This window comes from Vicia villosa, linkage group LG7 (assembly GCF_029867415.1).
Source record: "Vicia villosa cultivar HV-30 ecotype Madison, WI linkage group LG7, Vvil1.0, whole genome shotgun sequence".
Taxonomy (NCBI): domain Eukaryota; kingdom Viridiplantae; phylum Streptophyta; class Magnoliopsida; order Fabales; family Fabaceae; genus Vicia; species Vicia villosa.
The window spans coordinates 61,093,332-61,104,456 of NC_081186.1; positions in this window are offsets into that span (position 1 = coordinate 61,093,332).

An 11,125-nucleotide genomic window follows, 5' to 3' on the forward strand; every position below is an offset into this window, starting at 1 on the left:
CACTTAATTGACTTATGGACAATAAGTTATGCGTTAATCCTTCTACAAGAAGTACATTAGTTATGGAAGGAGAGTTACCAAAACTTATGGTTCCAGAGCCAATGATCTTGCCCTTTTGATCTCCTCCAAACTTGACTTCTCCACCAGGTTTAAGCACCAGGTCTTAGAATGTAGACCTTCTTCCCGTCATGTGTGGCGAGCACCCAGAGTCCAAGTACCATGACATTTTGTGCTTTGTCCTCTTTGCAGCTAAGGATATCTGCAACAAAAATTATCTTCTCCTTAGGTACCCACAATTTCTTGGGTCCTTTCTTGTTAGTTCTCCTCAAGTTCTGATTGAACTTGGGTTTAGCTTAATAGTTAACAGGAGGAACAACATGATATTCTTTAGGTTTGTCAGTATGATATTTCTTAGGTTGTGTCACATGCTTCTTGGTGTGTACAGTGTTAAAACTTTGTGCATGTGAAGTGAGCCTAATATCATGTGCATGGCCATATTTGAACTGATCATACAAAGGCTTGTATGTGATTTTCATATCATCAACAGGTTCAAATTTATGTGAGGTATCACCCTCATAGCCAAAACCAAATCTTCTGTTTCTAGATAAGAACTTTCTGAAGCTCGAGTCATATTCTTTCAGAATATGATTTAGACTAGTGTAGCGGGGAAAATCTGATATCAAAGCCATAGGATGACTCGAATCAATATTTCAGTGAAAGTCGCCACCGCGCTTTATTGTTTCAAAGGAAAAGGGAAAAGAACGAAAAAACCCAAAGTTTGTTTTTTTAAAACAAAAAGAAGAGATCTTAGGTACGGGTGTTGCTTATACAAGGGGAAGGTTTTAAGCACCCCTCATATCGGTGGTACTCCACAGGAACCTTTTTGAAAATCTGTGTCTTGTGTGCTAAAAAGGGTTTGTTTTATTTTTAAAATAAGCTCGGCAAAGCGTTAAGCTTTGGGCCTACATACCTCCTCGGTGCAATGGAGAAGTCAGAGCTAATGTAGTTCCGCTTAAAGGGAAAAAATATTTAAAAACGAATAAACACTTTATTGTCGATAGAGAGAAATACTCAGCCATTGATCTTGAGCATGAGAACAAACGAGTTCTTTGCATCGCTAATGAAAGAAGGGCTCCAACTCGGATAAAATCGACGAGTATGCCACTAGCTCTCTCACGCGGAAAAGATCTCATTATATCAATCAATTTCAAAATCGTGGGGTATAACCACTCGTTTCGACAATTAACGGTGTCTAAACTTTTGAAGAAAAGCCACTGAGGGCGAAAGATATTTTTTGAGAAAAGGTTTTGAAAAGGTTGCAAACATAAGAAGATTTTGGAAAAAGGGAGAAGATTTTGAAAATTAAAGAAGGGGAGGAGATGAAGAGGCTATCCTATTGCGTAAAATAAAAGCTAAGGAAAAGAACGGTCTAACCGAAATAAGAAGCCAACACTTGACATTAAGAGTCAAGGTAGATTTCCCATCCTTTGGAATTATCAATACCAACACATTAACACTTGGGGGATCCAGATGAACTTATTATCTTAGCACCACTTTGCATTAAGCGCATTAAAATTCTGACGAAAATCGGGCAGAGTAACGGCTGTTTTTTTGGGTAAAATCCTTATCTCAATGCCTTGGAATTAACCATCAAGGGCTTTTAAGGAAATACCTGCACATACAAACAGACAACAATCCAATGCCAGACAGACAGAATAACAGCAGAGTAATAGCAGAATAAGGGTCCAGAGGCAATAGGTCCATAAGTCCGAATCTCCAAAATGCTAGGGATAGTAACCAATAGTCCAAAGAGAGCCTTATGTGTTTTTTAGATTTTGGTTGTTTATTAGTATTTTAGCATAAAAGTAAAGTATGGTCCAAGTGGACAAAAGGAAAATAGCGGAAGCATAAACATATGTCCAAGTGGACAAAGAGAAAATAGCGGAATTATAAACGTCCAAATGGACAAAGAGAAAATGGCGGAATGTAAATATGATGAAATGATAAAATAAAGCGATAAAGCGAGAAATATAAAGAGCGGTATAATAAATGGCGGAAATTAAAGTTAGTTGTTAGATGTTAAAGATAACCATCTTGAAACTTGTCAAGTATGTTATCAAAGTTAGTGATCGGAAAAATAGCAAGTGTACTATTTTCACCGATGTAGTAATAATGGGTTTTACCCCAAGTATCGATCACGAGGATTGCGTAGGAAACACAAGTTATTTAAGTCAATTAAACAAAAGAGCAAATAGGTGTTTTGTTATAATGCAATAAGTAAATTTAAATAAAAGAAATAATAGAAATAAGCTGAAATTAAAGTTTGACTTTTTAGATGTAATTTGAGGTAATGCCAGGGTAGGTGTTTGATCTTCCTTATAATGACTCTGTAAAAAGATCTCTTCAACAAGTTCATAGACTGCAACTATTTGTTCTTAAGGGTGTTTCCCTAAGTCCTTAATGGAAAGCCTTTTGGTTTGCAATCCTATTGCCTAAGTCCTTAGAAACAAAGGTTTGCAAACCAAAGATGTAAATAATCAAGAATGTTCAAATAACCTTTCGGTATCCCTAGTCCTAGGTGATAACTACTAGATCAAATTGTTTAAAAACCTTAACAACCGTAGTCCTACAAATTGTTAACTGTAGATCAATCTTTGTTTTTCCGACAAAGAAGGCATAAAAACATTAAACAATCAAATTGCATAAAACTAATACTTGATTAAAGAAATACGGAATTCAAAAGTCATTACAATTCAAATCAGGGACACCCCCTGGCATTGGGGGGTTTAGCCTCTCATAATATTCAAGAAAGACAAAGTAAAGAATTTAGACATTACAAAGATAATTGGGAACTTTGATCTTCAATGGTGTCCACCGTTTAATCTCTCCGTCTCCGAAACCCTTGATGAAGCTATCTTCTCTCTTCTGTTATTTTCTATCGTATAATTCAAAAAGTCCCAAAAAATTCTCTCAAACTCAACTAAATAGTCTAGGTACAAATCTCAGGCAAATGAAATGTCTAAAGTACCCTCAAGGTGGAGATTTAGTGAAAAAGCCCTAAAATTGGAAGTTTTCACGCTCACAGCAGCACTGGCCGTGCTTGGACGCACGGGCGGCCGTGCTGCTCTTTATTTTTATTTTTGCTCCCAGCCATCCTGTCACGGGCCGTGCGTGGAAGCACGGGCGGCCGTGCGTGGTCCCTGGATTTTGTATGGAGAGTGCCATTCTCCTGACACGGGCCGTGCGTGGAAGCACGGGCGGCCGTGTTAGACCCCAGAACCTTGAATTTTCATCTTTCTCTTGCCTCTCCTTCCTTCATAGTTGCTTTGACACTTAAGATGACTTGTTCAAACCTGAAATTCGTACACAACTAACCAAACGGCATAAAAAGCATCTAAATAACTTAAATTAAAACATAATGCAAAGTAAACATAAAAACAATCAAACATGAAATACTTAAACAAAAACAATAAAACATTGATCAAAGTGTTACCGAATCAACAAATTTAGACCGAATCCATGATAGAAATTAGGTAGAAATGGTGACCGATCACAACCCCAAACTTATCTCATTGCTTGTCCTCAAGCGATGCAAGAGACCAAACAGAGGTCACCCTGGATTATTCTTTCCACAACACTGCCGATGTTATTCGCAACTTGTGTCTACCTTTTTAATCGAATCTCTGGCTTGCCGAACCAGACTTTCTACTACACTTCCACATCAGAGTACCTTTTTGCCTGCGAGCTTTTTCACACTTCTCACCAAATCTCTCAGGGTTAAAGTGTTTTGCACTCACAAAATCAAAGTATGCAATATCAACTCTTAATTTTGAATAAATTCTACCATCACTACACTAACAAAGTTCACACACTTTTCGAGGTCTTTTGGGATGTAATGGGGTTTAGGTACGGTGGGATACACAAGGAAATGGATAAACAAATGGTTTTGGGTTCGACATTCATGTTGTGTTTTTCGTAATTGTGCTCAACTTGTTACACTGGGAATTTATTCGACTTAGACTCTTTTGCTTCACTCATTCTTCCGCGAGTGCTTAATGTAACTGAGTCTTTCATTCGGGCAAGTTTTTCTCTTTTTTTTGTGGGACATACATTCATATGTCTCAAACTTTTTATTTTCATCATATTTTTTTTTCTTGCCCTCTTCTTTGATGATTACTACCCCAAACTTAGATTTTAGCACAACTCTGAAAACCACAACATTTATGCCGAGCAAGGGTTGGAAGTGTTTGGCTACGGGTTAATATATATGGTTATAACAAACAAAAGGATATGGCTCAACTAGGGTAACAAAGGATAAACATATAATTTCGATGGCTAGAAAGGCTCAGGTGGTAAAACAAACAAATGCCTCAGTGTGTGTTCTCATATTATGCTGTGTCAGTAGAACATACGCAAAATTAGAATGATAAAGTCATACCTGAATGAACTCTCATGATGATAATCTGTTGTGTTTGGCTTTTTATAACCTCACCATGTTGGGTAAGCTTACAGGTTCCAAAGCACTCCTCGTGTCATGTGGCTTCTTTCTGGCGTAGGTACACCATAAAATCCTCTTTGTCCAGTATCCGCAAGTTGCGTCCAACTGTTACTTTTCTTTCGGCTGCATCAACTTCCAGGGTGCCTCGGGGGAATAGGTTCAGGTTGCACCTTTCATCCACTAAATACCATTCATCATTTATTCGGCATCCATAAGTCGATCTATAACACAATGTCAACATAACACACAAACAAAAACAAAAATGGAAAACAATTAAAAGTAAATGAAAAGAACCCCTCCCACACTTGAACCAAACATTGTCCTCAATGTTTTAGAACAAGCCTTGGAGAGGTTACTTACAGAGGGTATTGCACTCCAATGATCACTTCCGAGCTTTCACTAGAGATGCCCTCTTTTATTTCCTGAAAAATAAAATAAACAAACAGAGAAATAAATTATTAGAACCATGGGTTGCCTCCCACGAAGCGCTTCGTTTAACGTCGCATGGCTCGACGGTCCATTACCCTTTATTATGGAGGGTATTTCCTTCTCCAAACCTTGTTGCTTGTTACTTTCTCCACCAAAAACTCATGGAGATGAAAAGCATGGACCACTTTTCTTTTTAACTCACTTTCAACCTTCATCTTCTCACCTTGGTTTTCTTCTTTCTTTTTCTTCTTAACTTCTATAGCGACCTTAGGACTTTTGATAGAAACATGAGCTAGTTCCACCTGAGAAGCTATGCTTGAAACTTTTTCTTGGAGATGTTTAGGGCTTTTGTATTCTCCCTCACTTTCGATCATACCAACAGAAGCTTGATCATTTACAACCGCCATATGTTTCTTAACTCCTAACATCTTCAAGGTTACTTCTTCATCAAAAGATCTCAGTGTTAGTGTCCCTTTTTCAATGTCGAGGTTGCAGCGGCCTGTCGACAAAAATGGTCTCCCAAGAAGGATAGGAGTCTCTTCATCTTCCGGAATGTCCATGATGTGGAAGTCAACAGGGAATACAAACTTATCAACTTCCACTAGTACATCTTCAGCTACCCCATATGATTTCTTAACGGTGTGATCAGCGAACCTTAATTGTGTCTTACTTTCACTAATCTTTTCCAATTCAAGCTTTTTGAAAATGGATAAAGGCATTAAACTTACACTAGAACCATAATCGAGGAGTACCTTTTTAAATGCTATATTCTTGATAGTGCATGGTATCGCCACCGGCCCAGGGTCTTTCCTCTTAATTGGGATCTTTCTTGCTGAAGAGACTATACCACACTTCTCGATTTCAATTTCTGGTTCTCCTCCTAGTGATCTCTTTTTCGCCAACACCTCCTTCATAAATTTCTTATACAAAGGCATGTGCTCAAGTGCTTCAAAAAAAGGTAGATTCACCTCTAACCTTTTGAACAATTTAGTGAACTTCTTAAAGTCTTTCTCTTTTGAATTCTTCTTTGTTATTCTTGAAGGGAAGGGTAGTTTAATTTCCGGTTTAGCACCTTTTTTAATTTTTTCTTCAGCTGGTTTAACCGGTGGTATCACCACTTCTGGCTCTCTTGGGTTCTCTCTTATTTCCAAATCTACCTCTATCACCATAGGGTCATCTAACTCTTCTTTTTCCTTTTCCGGTTCTAACACCTTTTTACTCCTTGTTGTAACAGCATTGATCTTCTCTAGATTTTTTTGATCTTTCACAGTTTCGTTCGGAAAGTTTCCTTGTGCCTGTAGAGTGAGATGTTGTGCTATTTGACCCATTTGAACTTCAAGATTTTTGATTGAAGCCGTGGTGTTCCTGAGGTTGGCTCTTGTCTCTTCTTGAAACTGAGAGTTTTGAGTTGCCACTTTTTCAAGAGCGGTCTCCCAATCTTCTTTCTTTGGTACCTGTTGTTGAAATTGTTGAGGATGATGTTGGAATTGTTGTTGATATGGAAGTTGTTGTTGTGGAGGTCTGTGTTGTTGTGATTGCGCTGGAGTTTGAAATTGGGTTGATCCTTGCTTTTGAAAGTTACCTTGTAGGTCCTTCCATGCGAAATTAGGATGATTTTTCCAACCCGGATTATAAGTATTGGCGTATGTATTATTTTGCCTCAACATATGAATCTGTTCCACCTGTTCCTGCGTTGCCACACAATGCATAGCAAAATGTGGTCCACTACATATTTCACATACAACTGAGGCCGCTGGTTCAATTTGTGCTACCTTTTGTTCACTAAGATTCATCTTCTTCAATCTTCTTTCTACTTCAGCTGCAATTTGGTCTTCCATTTTAACTACCTGATCAACAAGCTTCAAATCAATTTTTCCTTCCGGTTGGCTCATTGCACGGTCATATAACTCGATGTGCTCATTAGCAGCAATAGCTTCTATGATCTTCTTGATACCCGTGGCTGTTGAAAAATTAGTTGAGCCACCGGCAGCCGTATCAATAAGCTGTTTTGTCTTAATTCGGAGACCATTTACGAAAGTCTGCATTTGCTCGGTTGGGTCCATATTATGAGTAGGACATGCAACCAAACATCTCTTGAACCTTTTGTACGCATCCCCCAACGATTCCCCTTCTTTCTGCTTGAAGTTTACAATATCATATCTTTTTCGGATGAAAACTGATGCGGGGAAGTATTCGTTCAAGAAAGCGGTTTCCATCTGTTGCCATGTTGTGATGCTTCCAGCTGGAAGTGAGTAAAACCACTCTTCCGCATCTTCAGATAAGGTAAAAGGAAACATTACAAGTCTCTTAGCTTCTTCAGAATGACCTTCAATCTTTAATGACGTTGTCGTGGTGAGGAATCTTTGTAGATGCTTATTTGCATCTTCATTGATTCGTCCCGCAAACGGCTTGCTCTCCAACTGTCGGATAGTTGAAGGATGAAGTTGGAAGTGTGCAACATTGACCGGTTGGTTTACAATGGTCATTCTTCCAAGCGGTGCATTGGCCCTTCCATAATCACCCAAAAGTCTCTCTGGAGGAGGTGGATCAGCTGCCATAGTTTCAGGCTCAGAATCTGACTGCTCGGACTGAATGGATATTACTTCTTCGTCTTCTGATTCTGAAACTACAGGGGAGTCTTCTTTCGATGCCAGTCTTTTTCGCTTGACTTCTCAGAGTCGTGCTCTCAATAGTCTTTCTGGTTCTGCGTTAAAAAAAAGTTCAGCTGAGGCCTTACCTCGCATACAAGATTAGAAATTGATTAGTAGATAAGTTAAAAAAAAATAATAATAAAAAAATAAAATTAAAATAAGCAAATAAAAATTTCAGCAAAAAGAATTTTAATTGCAGAGCAATAAAATTTTAATTGACTAAAATAAAACTTATATTTTGGCAATCCCCGGCAACGGCGCCAAAAACTTGATCGGAAAAATAGCAAGTGTACTATTTTCACCGATGTAGTAATAATGGGTTTTACCCCAAGTATCGATCACGAGGATTGCGTAGGAAACACAAGTTATTTAAGTCAATTAAACAAAAGAGCAAATAGGTGTTTTGTTATAATGCAATAAGTAAATTTAAATAAAAGAAATAATAGAAATAAGCTGAAATTAAAGTTTGACTTTTTAGATGTAATTTGAGGTAATGCCAGGGTAGGTGTTTGATCTTCCTTATAATGACTCTGTAAAAAGATCTCTTCAACAAGTTCATAGACTGCAACTATTTGTTCTTAAGGGTGTTTCCCTAAGTCCTTAGTGGAAAGCCTTTTGGTTTGCAATCCTATTGCCTAAGTCCTTAGAAACAAAGGTTTGCAAACCAAAGATGTAAATAATCAAGAATGTTCAAATAACCTTTCGGTATCCCTAGTCCTAGGTGATAACTACTAGATCAAATTGTTTAAAAACCTTAACAACCGTAGTCCTACAAATTGTTAACTGTAGATCAATCTTTGTTTTTCCGACAAAGAAGGCATAAAAACATTAAACAATCAAATTGCATAAAACTAATACTTGATTAAAGAAATACGGAATTCAAAAGTCATTACAATTCAAATCAGGGACACCCCCTGGCATTGGGGGGTTTAGCCTCTCATAATATTCAAGAAAGACAAAGTAAAGAATTTAGACATTACAAAGATAATTGGGAACTTTGATCTTCAATGGTGTCCACCGTTTAATCTCTCCGTCTCCGAAACCCTTGATGAAGCTATCTTCTCTCTTCTGTTATTTTCTATCGTATAATTCAAAAAGTCCCAAAAAATTCTCTCAAACTCAACTAAATAGTCTAGGTACAAATCTCAGGCAAATGAAATGTCTAAAGTACCCTCAAGGTGGAGATTTAGTGAAAAAGCCCTAAAATTGGAAGTTTTCACGCTCACAGCAGCACTGGCCGTGCTTGGACGCACGGGCGGCCGTGCTGCTCTTTATTTTTATTTTTGCTCCCAGCCATCCTGTCACGGGCCGTGCGTGGAAGCACGGGCGGCCGTGCGTGGTCCCTGGATTTTGTATGGAGAGTGCCATTCTCCTGACACGGGCCGTGCGTGGAAGCACGGGCGGCCGTGTTAGACCCCAGAACCTTGAATTTTCATCTTTCTCTTGCCTCTCCTTCCTTCATAGTTGCTTTGACACTTAAGATGACTTGTTCAAACCTGAAATTCGTACACAACTAACCAAACGGCATAAAAAGCATCTAAATAACTTAAATTAAAACATAATGCAAAGTAAACATAAAAACAATCAAACATGAAATACTTAAACAAAAACAATAAAACATTGATCAAAGTGTTACCGAATCAACAAATTTAGACCGAATCCATGATAGAAATTAGGTAGAAATGGTGACCGATCAGTTAGTAATGAAGATCGATGGTGAGTGAATGATGTACTCGGATTTAAGGTCAATGGAAACTTATCAGAAGCTTGATAAAATCATAGCGACTACACGATAAATTTCCATAAGTCATAAATCAACCGCATACAATTCTCTTCCATATTTGATCTTTTATCGAGTCGGGACAAATGTAGGAGAACTCTCCATGTATCAAGATCATCAATCAAAAGAAATAAGAAGGAGAAGAAGAAATGATCTAGTCTTTATCAAGAATCCATAGAATTCTCAAGATATTAAGACTTTCATCGATCAAAAGAAAATAAGATGAAAAGATAAGAATGAAAACATAAATTGATCTAGTCTTCATCAAGAATCCATAGAATTCTCAAGATGTTAAGACTTTCATCGATCAAAAGAAAATAAGATGGAGAAGAAGAATAAAATGCATAAAAGATAATCAACTCACACTATCATTAATATCATTCATCCATTTTGGTGGATTAGGTCATTTCAAACCTATCAACACCCTAGATTCAATGATATTAATGAAGTGTAGGAAGAAGGAAGCCAAAACAAGCACAAAAGAAGGCAAAAAACCACATTCTGCCTGCTTGAAATCGATTTCATGCAGGACGAAATCGATTTCCATAGTGCAGTTTTCAAAAAAACAAGTTACGTTCAGCAGGAAATCGATTTCAGCCTTAAGGAAATCGATTTCCTCAGTGTAAATTTCAGCAAAAACAGCATTTAAAGGCATGAAACTTGACTTGAACAAATATACAAACACCTTATGATCACACATCAATTAGAGCACGAATTTTCCATCAAATCACCAACAAATAGCACCAATATAGCATCAAAGATGCATTGAACACAAACAACAAAGAATCACATTGTGATATACAAAAAGGATGAAGAAAATTACCAAATCTTGAACAAAACTTAGATCTACTTCAAGAATCACCAACACAAATCTTGATCTCTCAACAATTGAAGAAAAAAGAGTGAAATAGATGGTGGTTTAACTCAAAATTTGTGAGGTTCAAGGTGTGACTCACAAACTTTATGAAAGAACAAAGAGCTTTGGTGAATTTGGTAGGGATGAGGAGAGAAATTGCAAGGGGTTTTTTGGCTCTCAAAGCTTGAGAAATGAGAGAGTAGTGGGCTCTATTTATAGGATGAGATCAAGAGTAGTGGTAGTTTGGTCTTTTTGCATTTGGTAATTAGCTTGTGTTTAATTGGTGATTAAAGTGGCATTTAAATGGTAAAATGAGGTTTAAGTGGGTTTAATGAAGGGGTTAATTTTGATGAGGTGGAAAATTGGTAAAATGATCAAAAATAAAAAGGTGCCAAAATGATGTCAAGCTTCCCTCCTTATATTTTTTGAATTTCGCCTTAAGGAAATCGATTTCCCCAGGAGTGAAATCGATTTCACTCTGTTCCAGAAGAGAAATTGGCGCAAAATACACTAGGGAAATCGATTTACCCAGGAGGGAAATCGATTTCATGCTGTCCAGAATGTGATTTTGTTGATGATTGCTGCAGGGAAATCGATTTACCCAGTAGGGAAATCGATTTCATCAGTCAAAAATGTGAAAAATGCCTTGTTTATTGCATGTCTTGGCTTGGTACCTACAAAACAAAAGCCTACAAAGAAACAAAGCAATGTTTTTGGTATTTGGGTTAGTATAAAACAAATTAAAGAAAATTAGGTGCTTGATAGTTCCCCTCAAAGACGAAGCAAACATAACACCGAAAAATGAAATCTCAAGATTGTGATCTTGATTAATGATTGAGATGCAAATGATGTATGATCTTAGGGTCAAAAATTGGGGTATGACAGATGCCCCTATTTCTTCTTTCCAGAGA